Source organism: Vidua chalybeata, chromosome 24 (genome assembly GCF_026979565.1).
Source record: "Vidua chalybeata isolate OUT-0048 chromosome 24, bVidCha1 merged haplotype, whole genome shotgun sequence".
Classification (NCBI taxonomy): domain Eukaryota; kingdom Metazoa; phylum Chordata; class Aves; order Passeriformes; family Viduidae; genus Vidua; species Vidua chalybeata.
Window position 1 is genome coordinate 34,329 of NC_071553.1, and position 23,770 is coordinate 58,098.

Sequence of the window (23,770 nt, forward strand, 5' to 3'; positions counted from 1 at the left end):
CGCACTTTAGAGTACCATGAGCGAGTTCAACGATGGCTTGACCAGTTGATGAATGTGGAATGCCAAACTTGTGAGAGATTCCCCACAAGCGTAAAAACTGACGCGTCTTCTGTGAGACATAGGCAGGGCCATTGTCAGTCTTCACAATTGAAGGTATTCCCAAAACTGCAAAAACCATTCTCCAATGGGCAATCACATCACGACCCTTCTCCCCGGTGCAAGCAGATGCCCACATGGCGGAGGAGAACGTGTCAATAGACACGTGCACATACTTGAGTTGACCAACCTCGGCAATGTGAGTGACATCCGTTTGCCAAAGCTGCAAGGCCTTTAGGCCTCTGGGGTTCACCCCCGCCGGTAAAGGTGCAGCAAACCCATGACAGTCAGCACAAGAACTGACAATGTCACGAGCTTCGGTTGACGTCAGATCGAATTGCTTCTGCAGAGTATGTGCACTTTGATGAAAGAAATCATGTGATGCCTTGGCTTGTGCAGTTCTGTCAGGCTGAGGCGCCACCCATGCCGGGTTGGCTAACCTGTCAGCCCTGGCGTTACCCTCTGTGATAAAACCTGGTAAAGTGGTGTGACTCCGAATGTGCAGGATGTAGTACGGATGAACCCGGGCCTGAATTGTGCACCACAAAGCTCTCAACAATTGAAACAAAACTGCATTGTTGACCTCTTTCAACAGTGAGCAGTCCAACCGCTGGGTTATGTCTGCAACATAAGCAGAGTCAGTGACCAAGTTCAAAGGCATCTGAGAGAATCTCTGAAACGCCATTGCAACAGCTTTCAGTTCAACCAATTGAGCTGAACCGGACACGTGGCCTTCCAACACTTGCCATCCAGACTCATCCTTCCAGGTCACAATGGCCTTTCCCATTTTCCCCGAACCGTCGGTAAAGACGGTGGGTCCCCGCACTGGCACTCGACTGTTTTTTGGTCTTAAGGACAGATTGGTTGTTTTCGCCAGTTGCAGTAATTTATGACTGGGCAGATGGTAAACAATTTGCCCTGGAAAATTTTTCAGCGCACTTTGCAAGGAAGCACTGTTAATGAAATACCATTCAAAAGTGTTCCGCTCCACTGGAAGAACGATCCTCGCGGGATCAGCTGCCATCAGCTGCAAACACCGATAACGGCATTTGATTATCAACTGGGCAAATAAATCAAGCAGCAAAGACGCCGTCTTTTTCAACTGATGGGGTAAAAAGACCCATTCCAAGATGTGCAAAGGATCAGGCCATTTGTCATTCCATTGGCCAATGACACCTGTGGGATGACTGTCTGGACAGGTAATGAAAACAGTGATATCAATGGAAGGGTCTAGCCTATAAACTTGATGAGCAGACAAAGCCTGTTGGACCTCCTCCAACGCTTGTCGCGCTTCAGGAGTCAATTTCTGAGGTGAATTCAAATCTGGATCCCCCTTTAAAAGGTTGAACAGAGGGGACATCCGCTCTGTGGTCAGTCCCAAATAGGGACGTAACCAATTGATGACCCCAAGCAATTTCTGAGCATCATTCAGGGTCGTGATAGACTTTGGGAATTGCACCTCTTGATGCTGAATAGTTCGTTCAAGAATTTTGACTCCTAGGTACTTCCAAGGAGGATGGCTTTGAACCTTTTCCGGAGCCACTTGCAGTCCATATGAATGCAAGGTGGCAAACAACTGAGGCTTTACCTTCAGCAGTTCCTCCTGAGTGGGTGCCGCCACCAGGATGTCATCCATATAATGATAACAATACACGTCAGGGAACTGCTCGCGGACTCCAGACAAGGCCTGAGCCACATACCATTGACAAATAGTCGGACTGTTCTTGCAGCCCTGTGGCAAAACTTTCCATTGATATCTCCGTACAGACTCAGCATTGTTGATGGCAGGCACAGTAAAGGCAAACTTTGGCCTGTCATCAGGATGCAACGGGATGGTAAAGAAACAATCCTTCAGATCAACAATTAAGATTTTCCATCCCGCGGGGAGCATGGTAGGTGAGGGCATACCAGGCTGCAATGCCCCCATACTCTCCATGACTGCATTAACCTTCCGGAGGTCCTGTAACAGCCTCCACTTCCCCGACTTTTTCTTAATAACAAAAACAGGAGTGTTCCAGGGACTGGTAGAAGGTTCAATGTGTCCCTGGCGAAGCTGATCTTGAACTAAATCATGAAGGGCGACTAACTTTTCATGTGGTAGGGGCCACTGGTTCTCCCAGACAGGTCTGGTCACCAGCCACCAAAAAGGCAGCATAGGATATTCTGCGCCCTTCTGCGCAGTGGCCCCTAGCAAAAACCCGTCCCGATCCGTACCCCCCAGGCTGCCAGCACATCCCGCCCCCAAAGAGTGATTGGAGCTGCAGTAACATAGGGCCGAAACTTAGCAGTCTGCCCTTCTGGATTTTTGATCAACACGGCCTGCTGACTCAGAAATGTCTGTGCCGCACCCCCCAACCCTTCAAGGGCTACTCCCACAGAGTCCAAAGGCCACTTAGGAGGCCACACAGAAGAGGAGATGACTGTCACGTCGGCTCCGGTGTCGATCAAACCTTGCAGCTGAATCAAAGGCGGACTGGCACCCGGTAGAATCACGGAGCACGTCATTTGCGGACGGTCGGCAGAAATGACAGCAGACCAGAAGATCTGCAGTGGTCCAGTGGATCCAAAACCACCATTCCCGCGCATCCGTTGATCTGCCCTGGGAACACATGACTGGAAAGGCACAAGTTGAGCAATGCGGGTCCCTGCCGGAATAACGACAGGGGGGGAGGGCGTGGAAACCATGGCAGAAATTTGGCCCGTAAAATCAGAATCAATGACACCCGGATGCACAAAGATTCCCAAAAGGGTAGCACTAGATCGTCCCACCAACAATGCACTCAATCCATGGCCTAAAGGCCCGAATGCATTCAGAGGAACCTTATGCACCTTACTAGAATTTAAGATGACTGCTGCTGCGGTGTGTACATCCACCCCGGCAGAACCACGGGTGCTGGCACTGAGTTGGCTGAGACACCCTGTACTGGTGCCGTGCCCTGGGGGACCACTTGTGTCAGCGTGCAGTTCCCCTGTGCGCTCTTGCCCCTGTTTCCCGAGCCCGTCAAACGCTTACCATTAGCATGGTAAGTGGACTTGCATTTGTTTGAGAAATGGCCTGGTTTCCCACACCTGGAACACAAAAGGTTAGAATCTGTCCGTTTCCCCACTTTTGCCCCCTGTACCTGCTTGCCCTTCTTTTTCCCCTTCTTGCGTCGACCAGTCCCAGAGGATGGCCTGCCTGCCTGCAAGGTCACTGCCAGGACAGACATCTTATGGTCCACCGTACCAACCTTGGAACAAGCTTCGACCATGTCTGTCAACGATGGGTCACCTGGCAACGCATTTATAATTTTCCTGCAGTCTTCATTTGCATTCTCCCTTGCCAAAGTCTTGCACAAGACCTGCCTTAAATTTTCATCCTCAATCTGCTTTTCCAAAGCAGCTGCAAGCCTTTCAACAAACGGCAAGAACAATTCCTTGGCTCCCTGTACTATTTTCACATATCGTTGCTTGGGAGCGGCCGTCTCCATAGTTTTCATCAATGCAGCAAAGCCCACCTTCTGGGCCTGCTCAAGGATGATGGGGTGCCAAGTAGCCTGAACATCAGGATTGGCAAAGGCATTCTGCCCCATGAGCGCATCCACCCCCACACAGTATCTAGGGTCTGTCTGAGGGTAATGCACGTTCTCAATTGCAACCCTCTCGGCCAACCTCCTCCAGTTGTTCATAAAGATGTCAAACTGCACCGGTTGAAACAACACAGAGGCCAGATGTTTAATATCATAGGGAGCCAGCAGGTCAGTGTTTATCACTCTTAGAACCTGCATCAATGGAGCAGAGCCCAACCCATATTTTGCCACCTTATCCTGCAAATCCTGCACAACCTTCCAGGCTATCACCTCGTGCCTATCCTGCTGCCCTGAATTCGGGACTGCTTTGTGCACGGGAAGGACCTGAAGCTTAGATTGTGATGATGCCTCTTCACCCTCATCCCTTTGTGCCACCTCCGGAGAGGCCAGAGGAACCAACTGACCAGTAGCTACGGTCTCTTTCCCCTGGAGCTGCGGGTTCAAGACCCCCCCCGCCAGGCTTCCCCACCCGCTCTATCAGATCCCAGTCACCAGCCTCCAAAGCCCGTTGTCTGAGCGCCTCCCAGAAGCGGCGGGGGTTTATCGGCCGCACAGACACTCGACAGGGGGGCAGCGTCCACAGCTCTCTCTGAGACGCCTGTTCCCCCCGGCGGTGCCGACGTTCCGACATTCGGTCACGCCCCCTCGGCGGAGTGGGGCAGGAGAGATCCTCACTGTCACTGCCAGCCCCCTGGGAGGGGGGCAAGCAGGACAGCCTGCGATCCGCACGGGCAGGCGGGCTGACGGGAGGCAGTGAGGCCGGCGAAGCGGCTGTTGACCGCAAGACAGAAGAACTGGACGCAGCTTCCGAGCCCGCAGCCCCCGAGAAGGAGGGGGCAGCCGCCGGTGGCGGGGTGGGGACCGGAGCCGCGACCGGCACCTCGGTGAATCGTCCAATCGCAGGCGGCGGCACGAAGGGATCAGCCGGAGCCCGCGACACTGCAGCTGGAGCGGCGGGCGAAACGAGGGACAGAGGCGATGCTGTCGCCGCCACAGCGGGCGGGGCAGCGGGCGAAGCGACAAACCCCGCGGCCGGCCGGGGTGGCGCCCTGGCAGATGGGGCGGGGGCTGATCCCTCCCCCGACACAGAAGTCCGTCCCCCAGAGGGCCGACCCGAAGACGTCATGGAGGTGCCACCCAGCACATGCTGCTGCCCGACTGACGCCGGCACCGTGAAAGAAATCAAGTCAGCCGGTGTATCCGGCGCGCCATGGGGCAGGCCAGGAGGCAACTGCGCTCGCCCCGTCGGCAGAACCGGGGCCCCCCCAGGCGGCGGGGGGCGTGCCAGTGGGTGGGTCAAAGAGTCCATCCCCGATCTCGGCGATGCTTGGGGGCGGGACCCACACATCTGCGCAGGCGCCATAGTCAACAGAGAAGGAGCCGGGGGGCTGCACCCCCCGCTGCGTCGCGTGCCGCGGGCTGCACCGCCCCTCCCCCCACCTGCAGACCGGAAAGGGGGGTCAGCAATGGCTGAACCAACGGAGCCGTCTGCTCCACCCCCGGACGGGCTCCAGGCTGTCGCGGCGAAGGCGGGACAGCCCCCAACAAGCTCTGCAGTGTCGGATGTACCGAAGCCGATGGTTGCGACAAAGGCACCGCGCCCACAGCAGAACGCGCTTGCGCAGTCAGCTGTGGCACAGACTGCTGCGCAATCAGTGGCCGATCTGTCGGCAAAGATCTCGGCTGAACGTAGTCACGGGGACGGGAATACTCGGGCTTAGCAGGAGTTCCCGGCGACATGTAAAGTCCGCGGGGCGTCCCATCGTCTCTCACAGACCCACTCTGCGCCGTGCCGGGCCTGGGCACCGCCCCGCCCGCCTGCCGCCCACTGATTCCCGAGACACCGCTGCATATCGAAACGGTATATTCAGTTCCCGAGAACCCCCAGTCAGAGTCACTGCTCTTGGGGGACTTACGAGGCAAGGCCGTATAAATGCATCCCCAGATCGCAAACAGAGCAGACGTTGTAGCGTCCCCCTTCCTCACTTTCTTCATGAGGCACTGGCCCAACTCATTCCAGACCTTACGATCAAAGGCGAAACTAAGGTCTGCAGGGAATCCATGGTCCCGAGCCCAACTCAGGAGCCTGATGAAGTCATCATCCGAGACCCGGATACCCAATTGTGGGGCCCAGCCTTGCCAAGCGGTCAAGACCATCCGTTCAGCTGTAGATGGCTGGTTCCCCATTGTTAGGAAACCCTCCCTTAGCAGACGTCCACTTCAAGAGACAGACAGTCCACTAGTTCAGGGAAAACCGTCCCACTCAGTTCTCGGCTTCTAAGAGCCGACCCGCGGTCCAGACAGGACCAAGCCTTCTCCGGAAGGCCCACGGTTTCAGCGTTACCTCTCTCAGGAGGCCAAAGGTGTCCGGCCAGAGCCTCCAGGCTACTGGCGTGGAGCTGCGCAGCAAAGCCCCCCCGCAAGACGCTGTGGTTCGGGGCTTCGGCCGACGCTGCAATTCCACGAGGGGTCACCAGATGTCGCTGTCGAGCAGGACGGGAACAGAGAACTCCAGATCAGAAGGCAAAGAAAATGAGCTCTGATTTATTTCAAATATACCGCTCTATATATAGAGGACATCGAGAAGACTAATTTAATTTGTCTTAGAGTAAAAACATGTCACACCATTGGTGTACAGTGAATGACACACAGTGGCAGGGCATAGCTATAAACAATGTGAATAACAAGATAGATTAGAGAATTATTTACATTTTTCCCAACTGTTTGCCAGGCTCTTGCCTGGTCAGAAAACCTTTCTCTTTCTCTCTGACTGAGCTGAGAATATCCACATTGTTCTTCCTGGGCTGGGCCAGAGCAGTGTCCCCAGGAGCAGAGCGGTCAGCAGCAGAGAGGGGGCTCTGACAGCAGTGGCCCCTGCAGCAATGGCCCAAAGCAGGCAGGAAGCCTTCAGCCACCCTTGCTGCTGGAGCCACGGGGACTCCTGGACCGGGAGGCGGCATCGGGCCACAGGCATGCCAAATCCACCTTCATGCTCTGAAGGCCATGGCAGCCTTGGGAACTGCGGGACCCGGATCTGGGCTGCTGCAGGGGCTGATGTTTAAGGCTTGGAGCCTCCAAAGGCTCCGGGCTTCGCTTGCCAGCCCGCCTTGCACTGCCCTGTGCCCGCACCGATCAAGAGACAAAAGCCAAGCCAGGGCATCCTCACGCTGCCCCCATTCCTGCTGCTGGCAGCGGCCACTGGCCCCTGTCCCCCACTCGGCTGACAGCTGGAGGGGCAGGGCAGGCTGTGCTGGGCAGGGGGCGGGGGGCTTTGGGCCTGTGGGTGCTGCTGCTGGGGGCCATGGGCCCACGTCTACCTTTTCCCTCTCTTCCCTCCTGTCCCTTTCCCCATTTTCTCTCTCTGGGAGCTTGGCTTCTCTCTCTCCTGTCTGCATGGTCAGCCGCACGTGGGACCCTGTAGGAACTGCCTGAACTACAGGGAAGTGGGAGGAGGACTCTTTCTCAGGAACTGTAGTCACAGGACAAGGGGGAATGGGATCAAACTGCAAGAGCTGGAATAGATTTGATGATGGGAAGAAGTTCTTTCCTGGGAGGGTGGTTGTCCCTGACACAGGGAGCAGTGCAGAGAGGCTGTGGATGCCCCATCGCCAGGAACATCCAAAGCCAGCTTGGACAGGGTCCAGAGCAACCTGGTGTGGTGGGAAGTTGCTCAGGTTGAAAGCAGATGATCCTTAGGGGCCCTTGCAAGCCAAAGCATTCAAGGATTTGATCATTCCATGATCCCTATCTCTCCGTCTGGAGTGGCCCTGAAACTTCTGTGACATCACAGCTCCCAGCGTGTTGCAGGAGGAAGGTCCAGGTCCTGGAAACGAGCACAGCAGACACTTCACCTGCTGCCAGCAGCCAGTTCTCCCTCGCCCTTCGCTCTGCCCGTCAGTGCCGAGCTGTTGCTGCTGCCTGGGCTTTTCCTGACGCTTGCTCTGAAGCCAATCCCGGCAGGATGGGCACTGCTGCCCCAGTGGAGGTACAGTGCCATTCCAGGGAGGGGGGCACCCTGCTTGGGCAGGCTGCAGCCATGTGGGAATGGATGGGGTGGGACAGCAAGCCCAGCGTGAGATTGTGCTGCCTCTTGCAGACGGTCAGAGACACCCTGGAGGAGATGGAAGTGGACATGGTGGTGCATGGAGAAGAAATGATGGAGGTGGACACAGAAGACACTGCCGAGGACATGGAGGTGGACGTGGAGGACGACATCGAGGAAATGGAGGTTGATGAGAAGGATGAGGAGGAGCCCATGGTCCTCGGATGAAGATGGAGTCCCACGAGCAAGAGAAGCAGATGCTTCCCACGCCCAGCCCACCTGAGCCACTGCTGGCAGCAGAGTCCAGCGCTGCTGCATCCTTTCCTCCAGGACTGAGGGAGATGATGGACACTGATATGACCCCTTTGTACTTACGGTCTATGTTTAGAGGTTTTCTGTAAATATGTTTTAAAGTTTGTGACCCTATAGGCTCCCATGTAAATATGTTAGCAAGTTTGTTAGACTATAGGTACCCATGTAAATACGTTAGGAAGTTTGTTAGACTCTAGGTACCCATGTAAATATGTTCTGTAGATTGTTACTCTATAGGCTGCCATGTAAACATGTTCTGTAGACTGTTGTTTTTATAAGGATTGTCCAAATAAAACATCTTCTGTAAATCCTAGCTTTTGCCTATCTTTGGGAAAAAAGTACTGTTTCTTTTTAAAATCTCAGTTCTCTTTGCAATGCCTTTGGGCCCAGGCGGCGTTTGCACCCTTGTGCTTTCCACTTGTTCTGGGTTGCCGGGGCTGGAGGTCCCTGGCGGGGCTGGCACGGCCACCCCGGGGCTGGGGGTCCCTGTGCACAGGGGGTCCCACCGACACCACTCCTGGCACTGGGCACTGCTGCTCTTCCTGGGCTGGGCCAGAGCAGTGTCCCCAGGAGCAGAGCTGTCAGCAGCAGAGAGGGGGCTCTGACAGCAGTGGCCCCTGCAGCAATGGCCCAAAACAGGCAGGAAGCCTTCAGCCACCCTTGCTGCTGGAGCCACGGGGACTCCTGGACCGGGAGGCGGCATCGGGCCACAGGCATGCCAAATCCACCTTCATGCTCTGAAGGCCATGGCAGCCTTGGGAACTGCGGGACCCGGATCTGGGCTGCTGCAGGGGCTGATGTTTAAGGCTTGGAGCCTCCAAAGGCTCCGGGCTTCGCTTGCCAGCCCGCCTTGCACTGCCCTGTGCCCGCACCGATCAAGAGACAAAAGCCAAGCCAGGGCATCCTCACGCTGCCCCCATTCCTGCTGCTGGCAGCGGCCACTGGCCCCTGTCCCCCACTCGGCTGACAGCTGGAGGGGCAGGGCAGGCTGTGCTGGGCAGGGGGCGGGGGGCTTTGGGCCTGTGGGTGCTGCTGCTGGGGGCCATGGGCCCACGTCTACCTTTTCCCTCTCTTCCCTCCTGTCCCTTTCCCCATTTTCTCTCTCTGGGAGCTTGGCTTCTCTCTCTCCTGTCTGCATGGTCAGCTGCACGTGGGACCCTGCAGGAACTGCCTGAACTACAGGGAAGTGGGAGGAGGACTCTTTCTCAGGAACTGTAGTCACAGGACAAGGGGGAATGGGATCAAACTGCAAGAGCTGGAATAGATTTGATGATGGGAAGAAGTTCTTTCCTGGGAGGGTGGTTGTCCCTGACACAGGGAGCAGTGCAGAGAGGCTGTGGATGCCCCATCGCCAGGAACATCCAAGGCCAGCTTGGACAGGGTCCAGAGCAACCTGGTGTGGTGGGAAGTTGCTCAGGTTGAAAGCAGATGATCCTTAGGGGCCCTTGCAAGCCAAAGCATTCAAGGATTTGATCATTCCATGATCCCCATCTCTCCGTCTGGAGTGGCCCTGAAACTTCTGTGACATCACAGCTCCCAGCGTGTTGCAGGAGGAAGGTCCAGGTCCTGGAAACGAGCACAGCAGACACTTCACCTGCTGCCAGCGGCCAGTTCTCCCTCGCCCTTCGCTCTGCCCGTCAGTGCCGAGCTGTTGCTGCTGCCTGGGCTTTTCCTGACGCTTGCTCTGAAGCCAATCCCGGCAGGATGGGCACTGCTGCCCCAGTGGAGGTACAGTGCCATTCCAGGGAGGGGGGCACCCTGCTTGGGCAGGCTGCAGCCATGTGGGAATGGATGGGGTGGGACAGCAAGCCCAGCGTGAGATTGTGCTGCCTCTTGCAGACGGTCAGAGACACCCTGGAGGAGATGGAAGTGGACATGGTGGTGCATGGAGAAGAAATGATGGAGGTGGACACAGAAGACACTGCCGAGGACATGGAGGTGGACGTGGAGGACGACATCGAGGAAATGGAGGTTGATGAGAAGGATGAGGAGGAGCCCATGGTCCTCGGATGAAGATGGAGTCCCACGAGCAAGAGAAGCAGATGCTTCCCACGCCCAGCCCACCTGAGCCACTGCTGGCAGCAGAGTCCAGCGCTGCTGCATCCTTTCCTCCAGGACTGAGGGAGATGATGGACACTGATATGACCCCTTTGTACTTACGGTCTATGTTTAGAGGTTTTCTGTAAATATGTTTTAAAGTTTGTGACCCTATAGGCTCCCATGTAAATATGTTAGCAAGTTTGTTAGACTATAGGTACCCATGTAAATACGTTAGGAAGTTTGTTAGACTCTAGGTACCCATGTAAATATGTTCTGTAGATTGTTACTCTATAGGCTGCCATGTAAACATGTTCTGTAGACTGTTGTTTTTATAAGGATTGTCCAAATAAAACATCTTCTGTAAATCCTAGCTTTTGCCTATCTTTGGGAAAAAAAGTACTGTTTCTTTTTAAAATCTCAGTTCTCTTTGCAATGCCTTTGGGCCCAGGCGGCGTTTGCACCCTTGTGCTTTCCACTTGTTCTGGGTTGCCGGGGCTGGAGGTCCCTGGCGGGGCTGGCACGGCCACCCCGGGGCTGGGGGTCCCTGTGCACAGGGGGTCCCACCGACACCACTCCTGGCACTGGGCACTGCTGCTCTTCCTGGGCTGGGCCAGAGCAGTGTCCCCAGGAGCAGAGCTGTCAGCAGCAGAGAGGGGGCTCTGACAGCAGTGGCCCCTGCAGCAATGGCCCAAAACAGGCAGGAAGCCTTCAGCCACCCTTGCTGCTGGAGCCACGGGGACTCCTGGACCGGGAGGCGGCATCGGGCCACAGGCATGCCAAATCCACCTTCATGCTCTGAAGGCCATGGCAGCCTTGGGAACTGCGGGACCCGGATCTGGGCTGCTGCAGGGGCTGATGTTTAAGGCTTGGAGCCTCCAAAGGCTCCGGGCTTCGCTTGCCAGCCCGCCTTGCACTGCCCTGTGCCCGCACCGATCAAGAGACAAAAGCCAAGCCAGGGCATCCTCACGCTGCCCCCATTCCTGCTGCTGGCAGCGGCCACTGGCCCCTGTCCCCCACTCGGCTGACAGCTGGAGGGGCAGGGCAGGCTGTGCTGGGCAGGGGGCGGGGGGCTTTGGGCCTGTGGGTGCTGCTGCTGGGGGCCATGGGCCCACGTCTACCTTTTCCCTCTCTTCCCTCCTGTCCCTTTCCCCATTTTCTCTCTCTGGGAGCTTGGCTTCTCTCTCTCCTGTCTGCAGGGTCAGCCGCACGTGGGACCCTGCAGGAACTGCCTGAACTACAGGGAAGTGGGAGGAGGACTCTTTCTCAGGAACTGTAGTCACAGGACAAGGGGGAATGGGATCAAACTGCAAGAGCTGGAATAGATTTGATGATGGGAAGAAGTTCTTTCCTGGGAGGGTGGTTGTCCCTGACACAGGGAGCAGTGCAGAGAGGCTGTGGATGTCCCATCGCCAGGAACATCCAAGGCCAGCTTGGACAGGGTCCAGAGCAACCTGGTGTGGTGGGAAGTTGCTCAGGTTGAAAGCAGATGATCCTTAGGGGCCCTTGCAAGCCAAAGCATTCAAGGATTTGATCATTCCATGATCCCCATCTCTCCGTCTGGAGTGGCCCTGAAACTTCTGTGACATCACAGCTCCCAGCGTGTTGCAGGAGGAAGGTCCAGGTCCTGGAAACGAGCACAGCAGACACTTCACCTGCTGCCAGCGGCCAGTTCTCCCTCGCCCTTCGCTCTGCCCGTCAGTGCCGAGCTGTTGCTGCTGCCTGGGCTTTTCCTGACGCTTGCTCTGAAGCCAATCCCGGCAGGATGGGCACTGCTGCCCCAGTGGAGGTACAGTGCCATTCCAGGGAGGGTGGCACCCTGCTTGGGCAGGCTGCAGCCATGTGGGAATGGATGGGGTGGGACAGCAAGCCCAGCGTGAGATTGTGCTGCCTCTTGCAGACGGTCAGAGACACCCTGGAGGAGATGGAAGTGGACATGGTGGTGCATGGAGAAGAAATGATGGAGGTGGACACAGAAGACACTGCCGAGGACATGGAGGTGGACGTGGAGGACGACATCGAGGAAATGGAGGTTGATGAGAAGGATGAGGAGGAGCCCATGGTCCTCGGATGAAGATGGAGCCCCACGAGCAAGAGAAGCAGATGCTTCCCACGCCCAGCCCACCTGAGCCACTGCTGGCAGCAGAGTCCAGCGCTGCTGCATCCTTTCCTCCAGGACTGAGGGAGATGATGGACACTGATATGACCCCTTTGTACTTACGGTCTATGTTTAGAGGTTTTCTGTAAATATGTTTTAAAGTTTGTGACCCTATAGGCTCCCATGTAAATATGTTAGCAAGTTTGTTAGACTATAGGTACCCATGTAAATACGTTAGGAAGTTTGTTAGACTCTAGGTACCCATGTAAATATGTTCTGTAGTTTGTTAGTCTATAAGCACCCACGTAAACATGTTCTGTAGATTGTTACTCTATAGGCTGCCATGTAAACATGTTCTGTAGACTGTTGTTTTTATAAGGATTGTCCAAATAAAACATCTTCTGTAAATCCTAGCTTTTGCCTATCTTTGGGAAAAAAAGTACTGTTTCTTTTTAAAATCTCAGTTCTCTTTGCAATGCCTTTGGGCCCAGGCGGCGTTTGCACCCTTGTGCTTTCCACTTGTTCTGGGTTGCCGGGGCTGGAGGTCCCTGGCGGGGCTGGCACGGCCACCCCGGGGCTGGGGCTCCCTGTGCACAGGGGGTCCCACCGACACCACTCCTGGCACTGGGCACTGCTGCTCTTCCTGGGCTGGGCCAGAGCAGTGTCCCCAGGAGCAGAGCTGTCAGCAGCAGAGAGGGGGCTCTGACAGCAGTGGCCCCTGCAGCAATGGCCCAAAACAGGCAGGAAGCCTTCAGCCACCCTTGCTGCTGGAGCCACGGGGACTCCTGGACCGGGAGGCGGCATCGGGCCACAGGCATGCCAAATCCACCTTCATGCTCTGAAGGCCATGGCAGCCTTGGGAACTGCGGGACCCGGATCTGGGCTGCTGCAGGGGCTGATGTTTAAGGCTTGGAGCCTCCAAAGGCTCCGGGCTTCGCTTGCCAGCCCGCCTTGCACTGCCCTGTGCCCGCACCGATCAAGAGACAAAAGCCAAGCCAGGGCATCCTCACGCTGCCCCCATTCCTGCTGCTGGCAGCGGCCACTGGCCCCTGTCCCCCACTCGGCTGACAGCTGGAGGGGCAGGGCAGGCTGTGCTGGGCAGGGGGCGGGGGGCTTTGGGCCTGTGGGTGCTGCTGCTGGGGGCCATGGGCCCACGTCTACCTTTTCCCTCTCTTCCCTCCTGTCCCTTTCCCCATTTTCTCTCTCTGGGAGCTTGGCTTCTCTCTCTCCTGTCTGCAGGGTCAGCCGCACGTGGGACCCTGCAGGAACTGCCTGAACTACAGGGAAGTGGGAGGAGGACTCTTTCTCAGGAACTGTAGTCACAGGACAAGGGGGAATGGGATCAAACTGCAAGAGCTGGAATAGATTTGATGATGGGAAGAAGTTCTTTCCTGGGAGGGTGGTTGTCCCTGACACAGGGAGCAGTGCAGAGAGGCTGTGGATGTCCCATCGCCAGGAACATCCAAGGCCAGCTTGGACAGGGTCCAGAGCAACCTGGTGTGGTGGGAAGTTGCTCAGGTTGAAAGCAGATGATCCTTAGGGGCCCTTGCAAGCCAAAGCATTCAAGGATTTGATCATTCCATGATCCCCATCTCTCCGTCTGGAGTGGCCCTGAAACTTCTGTGACATCACAGCTCCCAGCGTGTTGCAGGAGGAAGGTCCAGGTCCTGGAAACGAGCACAGCAGACACTTCACCTGCTGCCAGCGGCCAGTTCTCCCTCGCCCTTCGCTCTGCCCGTCAGTGCCGAGCTGTTGCTGCTGCCTGGGCTTTTCCTGACGCTTGCTCTGAAGCCAATCCCGGCAGGATGGGCACTGCTGCCCCAGTGGAGGTACAGTGCCATTCCAGGGAGGGTGGCACCCTGCTTGGGCAGGCTGCAGCCATGTGGGAATGGATGGGGTGGGACAGCAAGCCCAGCGTGAGATTGTGCTGCCTCTTGCAGACGGTCAGAGACACCCTGGAGGAGATGGAAGTGGACATGGTGGTGCATGGAGAAGAAATGATGGAGGTGGACACAGAAGACACTGCCGAGGACATGGAGGTGGACGTGGAGGACGACATCGAGGAAATGGAGGTTGATGAGAAGGATGAGGAGGAGCCCATGGTCCTCGGATGGAGTCCCACGAGCAAGAGAAGCAGATGCTTCCCACGCCCAGCCCACCTGAGCCACTGCTGGCAGCAGAGTCCAGCGCTGCTGCATCCTTTCCTCCAGGACTGAGGGAGATGATGGACACTGATATGACCCCTTTGTACTTACGGTCTATGTTTAGAGGTTTTCTGTAAATATGTTTTAAAGTTTGTGACCCTATAGGCTCCCATGTAAATATGTTAGCAAGTTTGTTAGACTATAGGTACCCATGTAAATACGTTAGGAAGTTTGTTAGACTCTAGGTACCCATGTAAATATGTTCTGTAGTTTGTTAGTCTATAAGCACCCATGTAAACATGTTCTGTAGATTGTTACTCTATAGGCTGCCATGTAAACATGTTCTGTAGACTGTTGTTTTTATAAGGATTGTCCAAATAAAACATCTTCTGTAAATCCTAGCTTTTGCCTATCTTTGGGAAAAAAGTACTGTTTCTTTTTAAAATCTCAGTTCTCTTTGCAATGCCTTTGGGCCCAGGCGGCGTTTGCACCCTTGTGCTTTCCACTTGTTCTGGGTTGCCGGGGCTGGAGGTCCCTGGCGGGGCTGGCACGGCCACCCCGGGGCTGGGGCTCCCTGTGCACAGGGGGTCCCACCGACACCACTCCTGGCACTGGGCACTGCTGCTCTTCCTGGGCTGGGCCAGAGCAGTGTCCCCAGGAGCAGAGCTGTCAGCAGCAGAGAGGGGGCTCTGACAGCAGTGGCCCCTGCAGCAATGGCCCAAAACAGGCAGGAAGCCTTCAGCCACCCTTGCTGCTGGAGCCACGGGGACTCCTGGACCGGGAGGCGGCATCGGGCCACAGGCATGCCAAATCCACCTTCATGCTCTGAAGGCCATGGCAGCCTTGGGAACTGCGGGACCCGGATCTGGGCTGCTGCAGGGGCTGATGTTTAAGGCTTGGAGCCTCCAAAGGCTCCGGGCTTCGCTTGCCAGCCCGCCTTGCACTGCCCTGTGCCCGCACCGATCAAGAGACAAAAGCCAAGCCAGGGCATCCTCACGCTGCCCCCATTCCTGCTGCTGGCAGCGGCCACTGGCCCCTGTCCCCCACTCGGCTGACAGCTGGAGGGGCAGGGCAGGCTGTGCTGGGCAGGGGGCGGGGGGCTTTGGGCCTGTGGGTGCTGCTGCTGGGGGCCATGGGCCCACGTCTACCTTTTCCCTCTCTTCCCTCCTGTCCCTTTCCCCATTTTCTCTCTCTGGGAGCTTGGCTTCTCTCTCTCCTGTCTGCAGGGTCAGCCGCACGTGGGACCCTGCAGGAACTGCCTGAACTACAGGGAAGTGGGAGGAGGACTCTTTCTCAGGAACTGTAGTCACAGGACAAGGGGGAATGGGATCAAACTGCAAGAGCTGGAATAGATTTGATGATGGGAAGAAGTTCTTTCCTGGGAGGGTGGTTGTCCCTGACACAGGGAGCAGTGCAGAGAGGCTGTGGATGTCCCATCGCCAGGAACATCCAAGGCCAGCTTGGACAGGGTCCAGAGCAACCTGGTGTGGTGGGAAGTTGCTCAGGTTGAAAGCAGATGATCCTTAGGGGCCCTTGCAAGCCAAAGCATTCAAGGATTTGATCATTCCATGATCCCCATCTCTCCGTCTGGAGTGGCCCTGAAACTTCTGTGACATCACAGCTCCCAGCGTGTTGCAGGAGGAAGGTCCAGGTCCTGGAAACGAGCACAGCAGACACTTCACCTGCTGCCAGCGGCCAGTTCTCCCTCGCCCTTCGCTCTGCCCGTCAGTGCCGAGCTGTTGCTGCTGCCTGGGCTTTTCCTGACGCTTGCTCTGAAGCCAATCCCGGCAGGATGGGCACTGCTGCCCCAGTGGAGGTACAGTGCCATTCCAGGGAGGGTGGCACCCTGCTTGGGCAGGCTGCAGCCATGTGGGAATGGATGGGGTGGGACAGCAAGCCCAGCGTGAGATTGTGCTGCCTCTTGCAGACGGTCAGAGACACCCTGGAGGAGATGGAAGTGGACATGGTGGTGCATGGAGAAGAAATGATGGAGGTGGACACAGAAGACACTGCCGAGGACATGGAGGTGGACGTGGAGGACGACATCGAGGAAATGGAGGTTGATGAGAAGGATGAGGAGGAGCCCATGGTCCTCGGATGAAGATGGAGCCCCACGAGCAAGAGAAGCAGATGCTTCCCACGCCCAGCCCACCTGAGCCACTGCTGGCAGCAGAGTCCAGCGCTGCTGCATCCTTTCCTCCAGGACTGAGGGAGATGATGGACACTGATATGACCCCTTTGTACTTACGGTCTATGTTTAGAGGTTTTCTGTAAATATGTTTTAAAGTTTGTGACCCTATAGGCTCCCATGTAAATATGTTAGCAAGTTTGTTAGACTATAGGTACCCATGTAAATACGTTAGGAAGTTTGTTAGACTATAGGTACCCATGTAAATATGTTCTGTAGTTTGTTAGTCTATAAGCACCCATGTAAACATGTTCTGTAGATTGTTACTCTATAGGCTGCCATGTAAACATGTTCTGTAGACTGTTGTTTTTATAAGGATTGTCCAAATAAAACATCTTCTGTAAATCCTAGCTTTTGCCTATCTTTGGGAAAAAAAGTACTGTTTCTTTTTAAAATCTCAGTTCTCTTTGCAATGCCTTTGGGCCCAGGCGGCGTTTGCACCCTTGTGCTTTCCACTTGTTCTGGGTTGCCGGGGCTGGAGGTCCCTGGCGGGGCTGGCACGGCCACCCCGGGGCTGGGGGTCCCTGTGCACAGGGGGTCCCACCGACACCACTCCTGGCACTGGGCACTGCTGCTCTTCCTGGGCTGGGCCAGAGCAGTGTCCCCAGGAGCAGAGCTGTCAGCAGCAGAGAGGGGGCTCTGACAGCAGTGGCCCCTGCAGCAATGGCCCAAAACAGGCAGGAAGCCTTCAGCCACCCTTGCTGCTGGAGCCACGGGGACTCCTGGACCGGGAGGCGGCATCGGGCCACAGGCATGCCAAATCCACCTTCATGCTCTGAAGGCCATGGCAGCCTTGGGAACTGCGGGACCCGGATCTGGGCTGCTGCAGGGGCTGATGTTTAAGGCTTGGAGCCTCCAAAGGCTCCGGGCTTCGCTTGCCAGCCCGCCTTGCACTGCCCTGTGCCCGCACCGATCAAGAGACAAAAGCCAAGCCAGGGCATCCTCACGCTGCCCCCATTCCTGCTGCTGGCAGCGGCCACTGGCCCCTGTCCCCCACTCGGCTGACAGCTGGAGGGGCAGGGCAGGCTGTGCTGGGCAGGGGGCGGGGGGCTTTGGGCCTGTGGGTGCTGCTGCTGGGGGCCATGGGCCCACGTCTACCTTTTCCCTCTCTTCCCTCCTGTCCCTTTCCCCATTTTCTCTCTCTGGGAGCTTGGCTTCTCTCTCTCCTGTCTGCAGGGTCAGCCGCACGTGGGACCCTGCAGGAACTGCCTGAACTACAGGGAAGTGGGAGGAGGACTCTTTCTCAGGAACTGTAGTCACAGGACAAGGGGGAATGGGATCAAACTGCAAGAGCTGGAATAGATTTGATGATGGGAAGAAGTTCTTTCCTGGGAGGGTGGTTGTCCCTGACACAGGGAGCAGTGCAGAGAGGCTGTGGATGTCCCATCGCCAGGAACATCCAAGGCCAGCTTGGACAGGGTCCAGAGCAACCTGGTGTGGTGGGAAGTTGCTCAGGTTGAAAGCAGATGATCCTTAGGGGCCCTTGCAAGCCAAAGCATTCAAGGATTTGATCATTCCATGATCCCCATCTCTCCGTCTGGAGTGGCCCTGAAACTTCTGTGACATCACAGCTCCCAGCGTGTTGCAGGAGGAAGGTCCAGGTCCTGGAAACGAGCACAGCAGACACTTCACCTGCTGCCAGCGGCCAGTTCTCCCTCGCCCTTCGCTCTGCCCGTCAGTGCCGAGCTGTTGCTGCTGCCTGGGCTTTTCCTGACGCTTGCTCTGAAGCCAATCCCGGCAGGATGGGCACTGCTGCCCCAGTGGAGGTACAGTGCCATTCCAGGGAGGGTGGCACCCTGCTTGGGCAGGCTGCAGCCATGTGGGAATGGATGGGGTGGGACAGCAAGCCCAGCGTGAGATTGTGCTGCCTCTTGCAGACGGTCAGAGACACCCTGGAGGAGATGGAAGTGGACATGGTGGTGCATGGAGAAGAAATGATGGAGGTGGACACAGAAGACACTGCCGAGGACATGGAGGTGGACGTGGAGGACGACATCGAGGAAATGGAGGTTGATGAGAAGGATGAGGAGGAGCCCATGGTCCTCGGATGGAGTCCCACGAGCAAGAGAAGCAGATGCTTCCCACGCCCAGCCCACCTGAGCCACTGCTGGCAGCAGAGTCCAGCGCTGCTGCATCCTTTCCTCCAGGACTGAGGGAGATGATGGACACTGATATGACCCCTTTGTACTTACGGTCTATGTTTAGAGGTTTTCTGTAAATATGTTTTAAAGTTTGTGACCCTATAGGCTCCCATGTAAATATGTTAGCAAGTTTGTTAGACTATAGGTACCCATGTAAATACGTTAGGAAGTTTGTTAGACTCTAGGTACCCATGTAAATATGTTCTGTAGTTTGTTAGTCTATAAGCACCCATGTAAACATGTTCTGTAGATTGTTACTCTATAGGCTGCCATGTAAACATGTTCTGTAGACTGTTGTTTTTATAAGGATTGTCCAAATAAAACATCTTCTGTAAATCCTAGCTTTTGCCTATCTTTGGGAAAAAAAGTACTGTTTCTTTTTAAAATCTCAGTTCTCTTTGCAATGCCTTTGGGCCCAGGCGGCGTTTGCACCCTTGTGCTTTCCACTTGTTCTGGGTTGCCGGGGCTGGAGGTCCCTGGCGGGGCTGGCACGGCCACCCCGGGGCTGGGGGTCCCTGTGCACAGGGGGTCCCACCGACACCACTCCTGGCACTGGGCACTGCTGCTCTTCCTGGGCTGGGCCAGAGCAGTGTCCCCAGGAGCAGAGCTGTCAGCAGCAGAGAGGGGGCTCTGACAGCAGTGGCCCCTGCAGCAATGGCCCAAAACAGGCAGGAAGCCTTCAGCCACCCTTGCTGCTGGAGCCACGGGGACTCCTGGACCGGGAGGCGGCATCGGGCCACAGGCATGCCAAATCCACCTTCATGCTCTGAAGGCCATGGCAGCCTTGGGAACTGCGGGACCCGGATCTGGGCTGCTGCAGGGGCTGATGTTTAAGGCTTGGAGCCTCCAAAGGCTCCGGGCTTCGCTTGCCAGCCCGCCTTGCACTGCCCTGTGCCCGCACCGATCAAGAGACAAAAGCCAAGCCAGGGCATCCTCACGCTGCCCCCATTCCTGCTGCTGGCAGCGGCCACTGGCCCCTGTCCCCCACTCGGCTGACAGCTGGAGGGGCAGGGCAGGCTGTGCTGGGCAGGGGGCGGGGGGCTTTGGGCCTGTGGGTGCTGCTGCTGGGGGCCATGGGCCCACGTCTACCTTTTCCCTCTCTTCCCTCCTGTCACTTTCCCCATTTTCTCTCTCTGGGAGCTTGGCTTCTCTCTCTCCTGTCTGCAGGGTCAGCCGCACGTGGGACCCTGCAGGAACTGCCTGAACTACAGGGAAGTGGGAGGAGGACTCTTTCTCAGGAACTGTAGTCACAGGACAAGGGGGAATGGGATCAAACTGCAAGAGCTGGAATAGATTTGATGATGGGAAGAAGTTCTTTCCTGGGAGGGTGGTTGTCCCTGACACAGGGAGCAGTGCAGAGAGGCTGTGGATGCCCCATCGCCAGGAACATCCAAGGCCAGCTTGGACAGGGTCCAGAGCAACCTGGTGTGGTGGGAAGTTGCTCAGGTTGAAAGCAGATGATCCTTAGGGGCCCTTGCAAGCCAAAGCATTCAAGGATTTGATCATTCCATGATCCCCATCTCTCCGTCTGGAGTGGCCCTGAAACTTCTGTGACATCACAGCTCCCAGCGTGTTGCAGGAGGAAGGTCCAGGTCCTGGAAACGAGCACAGCAGACACTTCACCTGCTGCCAGCGGCCAGTTCTCCCTCGCCCTTCGCTCTGCCCGTCAGTGCCGAGCTGTTGCTGCTGCCTGGGCTTTTCCTGACGCTTGCTCTGAAGCCAATCCCGGCAGGATGGGCACTGCTGCCCCAGTGGAGGTACAGTGCCATTCCAGGGAGGGGGGCACCCTGCTTGGGCAGGCTGCAGCCATGTGGGAATGGATGGGGTGGGACAGCAAGCCCAGCGTGAGATTGTGCTGCCTCTTGCAGACGGTCAGAGACACCCTGGAGGAGATGGAAGTGGACATGGTGGTGCATGGAGAAGAAATGATGGAGGTGGACACAGAAGACACTGCCGAGGACATGGAGGTGGACGTGGAGGACGACATCGAGGAAATGGAGGTTGATGAGAAGGATGAGGAGGAGCCCATGGTCCTCGGATGAAGATGGAGTCCCACGAGCAAGAGAAGCAGATGCTTCCCACGCCCAGCCCACCTGAGCCACTGCTGGCAGCAGAGTCCAGCGCTGCTGCATCCTTTCCTCCAGGACTGAGGGAGATGATGGACACTGATATGACCCCTTTGTACTTACGGTCTATGTTTAGAGGTTTTCTGTAAATATGTTTTAAAGTTTGTGACCCTATAGGCTCCCATGTAAATATGTTAGCAAGTTTGTTAGACTATAGGTACCCATGTAAATACGTTAGGAAGTTTGTTAGACTATAGGTACCCATGTAAATATGTTCTGTAGATTGTTACTCTATAGGCTGCCATGTAAACATGTTCTGTAGACTGTTGTTTTTATAAGGATTGTCCAAATAAAACATCTTCTGTAAATCCTAGCTTTTGCCTATCTTTGGGAAAAAAAAGTACTGTTTCTTTTTAAAATCTCAGTTCTCTTTGCAATGCCTTTGGGCCCAGGCGGCGTTTGCACCCTTGTGCTTTCCACTTGTTCTGGGTTGCCGGGGCTGGAGGTCCCTGGCGGGGCTGGCACGGCCACCCCGGGGCTGGGGGTCCCTGTGCACAGGGGGTCCCACCGACACCACTCCTGGCACTGGGCACTGCTGCTCTTCCTGGGCTGGGCCAGAGCAGTGTCCCCAGGAGCAGAGCTGTCAGCAGCAGAGAGGGGGCTCTGACAGCAGTGGCCCCTGCAGCAATGGCCCAAAACAGGCAGGAAGCCTTCAGCCACCCTTGCTGCTGGAGCCACGGGGACTCCTGGACCGGGAGGCGGCATCGGGCCACAGGCATGCCAAATCCACCTTCATGCTCTGAAGGCCATGGCAGCCTTGGGAACTGCGGGACCCGGATCTGGGCTGCTGCAGGGGCTGATGTTTAAGGCTTGGAGCCTCCAAAGGCTCCGGGCTTCGCTTGCCAGCCCGCCTTGCACTGCCCTGTGCCCGCACCGATCAAGAGACAAAAGCCAAGCCAGGGCATCCTCACGCTGCCCCCATTCCTGCTGCTGGCAGCGGCCACTGGCCCCTGTCCCCCACTCGGCTGACAGCTGGAGGGGCAGGGCAGGCTGTGCTGGGCAGGGGGCGGGGGGCTTTGGGCCTGTGGGTGCTGCTGCTGGGGGCCATGGGCCCACGTCTACCTTTTCCCTCTCTTCCCTCCTGTCCCTTTCCCCATTTTCTCTCTCTGGGAGCTTGGCTTCTCTCTCTCCTGTCTGCAGGGTCAGCCGCACGTGGGACCCTGCAGGAACTGCCTGAACTACAGGGAAGTGGGAGGAGGACTCTTTCTCAGGAACTGTAGTCACAGGACAAGGGGGAATGGGATCAAACTGCAAGAGCTGGAATAGATTTGATGATGGGAAGAAGTTCTTTCCTGGGAGGGTGGTTGTCCCTGACACAGGGAGCAGTGCAGAGAGGCTGTGGATGTCCCATCGCCAGGAACATCCAAGGCCAGCTTGGACAGGGTCCAGAGCAACCTGGTGTGGTGGGAAGTTGCTCAGGTTGAAAGCAGATGATCCTTAGGGGCCCTTGCAAGCCAAAGCATTCAAGGATTTGATCATTCCATGATCCCCATCTCTCCGTCTGGAGTGGCCCTGAAACTTCTGTGACATCACAGCTCCCAGCGTGTTGCAGGAGGAAGGTCCAGGTCCTGGAAACGAGCACAGCAGACACTTCACCTGCTGCCAGCGGCCAGTTCTCCCTCGCCCTTCGCTCTGCCCGTCAGTGCCGAGCTGTTGCTGCTGCCTGGGCTTTTCCTGACGCTTGCTCTGAAGCCAATCCCGGCAGGATGGGCACTGCTGCCCCAGTGGAGGTACAGTGCCATTCCAGGGAGGGTGGCACCCTGCTTGGGCAGGCTGCAGCCATGTGGGAATGGATGGGGTGGGACAGCAAGCCCAGCGTGAGATTGTGCTGCCTCTTGCAGACGGTCAGAGACACCCTGGAGGAGATGGAAGTGGACATGGTGGTGCATGGAGAAGAAATGATGGAGGTGGACACAGAAGACACTGCCGAGGACATGGAGGTGGACGTGGAGGACGACATCGAGGAAATGGAGGTTGATGAGAAGGATGAGGAGGAGCCCATGGTCCTCGGATGAAGATGGAGCCCCACGAGCAAGAGAAGCAGATGCTTCCCACGCCCAGCCCACCTGAGCCACTGCTGGCAGCAGAGTCCAGCGCTGCTGCATCCTTTCCTCCAGGACTGAGGGAGATGATGGACACTGATATGACCCCTTTGTACTTACGGTCTATGTTTAGAGGTTTTCTGTAAATATGTTTTAAAGTTTGTGACCCTATAGGCTCCCATGTAAATATGTTAGCAAGTTTGTTAGACTATAGGTACCCATGTAAATACGTTAGGAAGTTTGTTAGACTATAGGTACCCATGTAAATATGTTCTGTAGATTGTTACTCTATAGGCTGCCATGTAAACATGTTCTGTAGACTGTTGTTTTTATAAGGATTGTCCAAATAAAACATCTTCTGTAAATCCTAGCTTTTGCCTATCTTTGGGAAAAAAAGTACTGTTTCTTTTTAAAATCTCAGTTCTCTTTGCAATGCCTTTGGGCCCAGGCGGCGTTTGCACCCTTGTGCTTTCCACTTGTTCTGGGTTGCCGGGGCTGGAGGTCCCTGGCGGGGCTGGCACGGCCACCCCGGGGCTGGGGGTCCCTGTGCACAGGGGGTCCCACCGACACCACTCCTGGCACTGGGCACTGCTGCTCTTCCTGGGCTGGGCCAGAGCAGTGTCCCCAGGAGCAGAGCTGTCAGCAGCAGAGAGGGGGCTCTGACAGCAGTGGCCCCTGCAGCAATGGCCCAAAACAGGCAGGAAGCCTTCAGCCACCCTTGCTGCTGGAGCCACGGGGACTCCTGGACCGGGAGGCGGCATCGGGCCACAGGCATGCCAAATCCACCTTCATGCTCTGAAGGCCATGGCAGCCTTGGGAACTGCGGGACCCGGATCTGGGCTGCTGCAGGGGCTGATGTTTAAGGCTTGGAGCCTCCAAAGGCTCCGGGCTTCGCTTGCCAGCCCGCCTTGCACTGCCCTGTGCCCGCACCGATCAAGAGACAAAAGCCAAGCCAGGGCATCCTCACGCTGCCCC

The 23,770-nt window shown here is 56.4% G+C and overlaps 1 long non-coding RNA gene across 1 annotated transcript; it reads left to right on the forward strand.

The window, feature by feature from the left end:
• Nucleotides 1-20,590: 20,590 nt before the first annotated feature.
• LOC128799557 (uncharacterized) lies at nucleotides 20,591-23,165 on the forward strand. The gene is made up of 2 exons (XR_008434761.1): nucleotides 20,591-20,950; nucleotides 23,010-23,165. It is a non-coding gene; the product is annotated as an uncharacterized LOC128799557 (long non-coding RNA).
• Nucleotides 23,166-23,770: the final 605 nt, after the last annotated feature.